At 62.1% G+C, this 5,000-nt stretch overlaps 1 pseudogene; it reads left to right on the forward strand.

Moving 5' to 3' along the window:
* LOC124773743 overlaps positions 1–5,000 on the forward strand; it is a 7,962-nt pseudogene that overhangs the window by 853 nt on the left and 2,109 nt on the right.

Consider the following 5,000-nt stretch of genomic DNA (forward strand, 5'->3'; position numbering starts at 1 on the left):
CTCGGGATGCTCTCGGGCGGAATAATCGCTCCCGTCAGCGGCGCTTCAGCTTTGGACAATTTCACGACCCGTCTTGAAACACGGACCAAGGAGTCTAACATGTGCGCGAGTCATTGGGCTGTACGAAACCTAAAGGCGTAATGAAAGTGAAGGTCTCGCCTTGCGCGGGCCGAGGGAGGATGGGGCTTCCCCGCCCTTCACGGGGCGGCGGCCTCCGCACTCCCGGGGCGTCTCGTCCTCATTGCGAGGTGAGGCGCACCTAGAGCGTACACGTTGGGACCCGAAAGATGGTGAACTATGCCTGGCCAGGACGAAGTCAGGGGAAACCCTGATGGAGGTCCGTAGCGATTCTGACGTGCAAATCGATCGTCGGAGCTGGGTATAGGGGCGAAAGACTAATCGAACCATCTAGTAGCTGGTTCCCTCCGAAGTTTCCCTCAGGATAGCTGGTGCTCGTACGAGTCTCATCCGGTAAAGCGAATGATTAGAGGCCTTGGGGCCGAAACGACCTCAACCTATTCTCAAACTTTAAATGGGTGAGATCTCCGGCTTGCTTGATATGCTGAAGCCGCGAGCAAACGACTCGGATCGGAGTGCCAAGTGGGCCACTTTTGGTAAGCAGAACTGGCGCTGTGGGATGAACCAAACGCCGAGTTAAGGCGCCCGAATCGACGCTCATGGGAAACCATGAAAGGCGTTGGTTGCTTAAGACAGCAGGACGGTGGCCATGGAAGTCGGAATCCGCTAAGGAGTGTGTAACAACTCACCTGCCGAAGCAACTAGCCCTGAAAATGGATGGCGCTGAAGCGTCGTGCCTATACTCGGCCGTCAGTCTGGCAGTCATGGCCGGTCCTTGCGGCCGGCCGCGAAGCCCTGACGAGTAGGAGGGTCGCGGCGGTGGGCGCAGAAGGGTCTGGGCGTGAGCCTGCCTGGAGCCGCCGTCGGTGCAGATCTTGGTGGTAGTAGCAAATACTCCAGCGAGGCCCTGGAGGGCTGACGCGGAGAAGGGTTTCGTGTGAACAGCCGTTGCACACGAGTCAGTCGATCCTAAGCCCTAGGAGAAATCCGATGTTGATGGGGGCCGTCATAGCATGATGCGCTTTGTGCTGGCCCCCGTTGGGCGAAAGGGAATCCGGTTCCTATTCCGGAACCCGGCAGCGGAACCGATACAAGTCGGGCCCCTCTTTTAGAGATGCTCGTCGGGGTAACCCAAAAGGACCCGGAGACGCCGTCGGGAGATCGGGGAAGAGTTTTCTTTTCTGCATGAGCGTTCGAGTTCCCTGGAATCCTCTAGCAGGGAGATAGGGTTTGGAACGCGAAGAGCACCGCAGTTGCGGCGGTGTCCCGATCTTCCCCTCGGACCTTGAAAATCCGGGAGAGGGCCACGTGGAGGTGTCGCGCCGGTTCGTACCCATATCCGCAGCAGGTCTCCAAGGTGAAGAGCCTCTAGTCGATAGAATAATGTAGGTAAGGGAAGTCGGCAAATTGGATCCGTAACTTCGGGATAAGGATTGGCTCTGAGGATCGGGGCGTGTCGGGCTTGGTCGGGAAGTGGGTCAGCGCTAACGTGCCGGGCCTGGGCGAGGTGAGTGCCGTAGGGGTGCCGGTAAGTGCGGGCGTTTAGCGCGGGCGTGGTCTGCTCTCGCCGTTGGTCGGCCTCGTGCTGGTCGGCGGTGCAGGATGCGCGCGCCTGCGCGGCGTTCGCGCCCCGGTGCTTCAACCTGCGTGCAGGATCCGAGCTCGGTCCCGTGCCTTGGCCTCCCACGGATCTTCCTTGCTGCGAGGCCGCGTCCGCCTTAGCGTGCTCCTCCGGGGGCGCGCGGGTGCGCGGATTCTCTTCGGCCGCCATTCAACGATCAACTCAGAACTGGCACGGACTGGGGGAATCCGACTGTCTAATTAAAACAAAGCATTGCGATGGCCCTAGCGGGTGTTGACGCAATGTGATTTCTGCCCAGTGCTCTGAATGTCAACGTGAAGAAATTCAAGCAAGCGCGGGTAAACGGCGGGAGTAACTATGACTCTCTTAAGGTGGCCAAGTGGCGGCGGTGTGGCTGCATCCGGACTTGGCTTTTCGAAGTGCGGTCTTGATGTAGTCGTGCTGCTGCTGCGAGGTGCCTTCCTTGGGTTGTAGTTACAGGGAGAGTGATGCGCAATACATGGGCCTAGCCCTCTTAGCCTCTCCTCTCCTGCGGTCTTCTCCCCTTCTCGTGGGCCCGCTGATTTTCGCAGAGTGGAAGACCGCACCAGGGGCTTGGGGGGGTTACCAGCCCCCCCTCGCACTATCCCTTTGTTAGTTGGGGGCAGTATTCAGAGAAAAAGTGGTGGCCCTTCCGCTGAAGGTGCCACCCCAACTTCCCCAGCACCTAGCCGGCCAACCGGCCGTGCCGAAAATTTTGTAACTTTTGCAGCTATGTATACCTGTAGTGAGTGCCACCGCAGCTTCACCACCAAGAACGGTCTCGGGGTCCATCGCCGCCGCCAACACCTTGCGGCCGCCAACGCGGAGATCGTCACGGAGAGGCATCGCGCGAGGTGGACGGAGGAAGAAGTCCTGTCGCTCGCCAAGGCAGAGGCCGAACTGTTCCTCGAGAGGGACGCCCGGTTCTTCTTTGTAAATCAAGAACTCATCAGGATGTTCCCCGACCGAACGCTTGAGGCAATCAAGTGCCGACGGCGGCAAGCTGCCCACAAGCAGCTTGTCCGCCAATTCATGGAGGCGCTTGAGATCGGTCGGGGGGAAGAGCCGGCGTCCCGCCGGGGAGCAGCGAGCCCGCTGCCTGACGTGGGCGAGGCCGCTGCGCCGCCCGTCGACGCAGCCGAGGACTTCGCGGCCGACACCACCGGGCCGCCGCCGGAGGGGCCGACTGACGCCGCCATCTGGGAGCATCTGGCGGGGCTACCCGCTTCCGCCCAGCGTTTCTCTGCCCTGGATCGTGTCATAGGTCTGGGGCGGGGCACGCCGCCCGATGTCATCCTGGGCATGCTCCCGGATGCCCTTGCGTCGGTCGGGTCCAGAGGGGAGAGATCGATCACCAGGACACAGCGGCCGCGCCAACCATCGAAGCGGCCGCCTGCCGCGCCGCCGACGCAGAAGCGCAAGCGGCGCCGCTGGGAGTACGCGAGAACGCAGGATGCCTTCCGACGGTCGCGTGCACGTTGCGTGCGCGGCCTCTTGGATGGCACCCTGCTCCAGCCGCCACCTGCCATCCCTGGTCTGCTGGACTTCTGGGCGGACCTCTTCACCAAGAAGCCCATCTCCACCGCGGGCTTCATTCGTGACCGCCTCCTCCCGCACTCAGAGCCTGTCGCTCTTGAGTGCATATGGGGGCCGGTCACACATGAGGAGGTCGCCGCCGCGTTGCCGCCCAGGGGATCAGCAGCCGGGCCGGACGGCCTTACCCCAGCGGAGTTGCGGCGCCTGCCGCACGAAGTCCTGGTGAAAGTGATGAATCTCTTCCTTCTGGCCCGCGCCCTTCCGGAACGCCTGCTTCGCGCGCGGACGTCCCTTCTCCCGAAAACGGCTGCACCAACATCCCCCGCTGACTTTCGCCCCATTACGGTCTGCTCGGTGTTGGCGCGGACCTTTCACAAGGTTCTCGCGTCACGCCTGATGCGCGCATGTGCTGTGGACGAACGTCAGCGGGCATTCATCCCTCGGGATGGGATGTTGGAAAATACCTTCATCTTGGACACTGCTCTCACCGACGCAGTTCGCTCCTGCCGCTCTGTCTTTGTGGCGTCGATCGACGTATCTAAGGCATTCGATTCGGTAGATCATGCTGCCCTTCGCCCCGTGCTGAAGGCGCATGGCCTGCCGGATTGCTTTGTCGAGTATGTCGAGCGGTGCTACGAGGGCAGCACGACAGTGATAGCGGACGGCGCCGGCGTGAGCGTGTCTGTGCAGCCAGCACGGGGCGTTCGCCAGGGCGATCCCCTCTCCCCCCTCCTGTTCAACTTTGCGGTGGACTACGTTTTAGGCCAACTGCCCTCTCACATCGGAGCTCGGATCCTCGGTCGCAGAGTCAACGCTGCGGCCTTTGCAGATGACGTCTTGCTGTTTGCAGCGACCCCGAGGGGCTTGCAGTCCCTCATCGACGCAGCTACCGCAGCCCTCGCCCACCTGGGGCTGCAGATCAACGCCCGGAAGTGTTTCACCCTCGCCTTAGTCGCGTCAGGGCGCGAGAAGAAGGTGAAGGTGGACAGCAATGTCACCTTCACAGCAGGCAATACCACCATGCCTGCCCTGCGTGTGGGTGAAACCTTCCGGTACCTGGGGCTGCAATTTTCCACGGCGGGTCGCTGTGTCTTCAATCCACGTAGCCACCTGGTGGAGCAGCTTGACGTCATCTCCCGAGCTCCGCTGAAGCCGCAACAGCGCCTCCACGCTCTCACCAACATACTTCTCCCTGGCCTGTACCACGGGCTGGCCCTCAGCCGCACCCGGGTGGGTGCATTGAAGTCGGCCGACGTTACCATCCGGGCCGCCGTCAGGAGATGGTTCCGCCTTCCGGCGGACACCCCCCTGGGATACTTCCACGCTCCTGTTGCCCAGGGGGGCCTCGGCATTCCATCTTGCCGATGGATGGGTCCGACCCTCCGTCGGTCCCGTCTCCTGGCGCTGAAGAAGATAGGGCCAGCCTGCGACGGTGCAGGCATGGATGAGGTGCAGCGTGAGATCGAGGTGCTGGAGCGCCACCTAATGTGGGAGGGTCACCTCCTCAAATCGTCAACGCAGGTTGGGGAAATGTGGGCGGCGCGCCTACACATCGCCATTGACGGTGCGGCACTGTCATCTTCTGCCGCCGTCAGTGGCCAACATCAGTGGGTCGCCGACACCAGTCGCCTGCTATCTGGGCGTGAATACATCGACGCCCTCCGCGCCCGCATCAACGCCTTCCCTACGAAGGCACGGCGCAGTCGCGGGCGGGAGGCGGACACCAGATGCCGCGCGGGGTGCCAGGCCGTGGAGACCGCCAACCACGTACTTCAGGCTTGCT

The sequence above is a fragment of the Schistocerca piceifrons genome, unplaced genomic scaffold (genome assembly GCF_021461385.2).
Source record: "Schistocerca piceifrons isolate TAMUIC-IGC-003096 unplaced genomic scaffold, iqSchPice1.1 HiC_scaffold_954, whole genome shotgun sequence".
NCBI classification, from domain to species: domain Eukaryota; kingdom Metazoa; phylum Arthropoda; class Insecta; order Orthoptera; family Acrididae; genus Schistocerca; species Schistocerca piceifrons.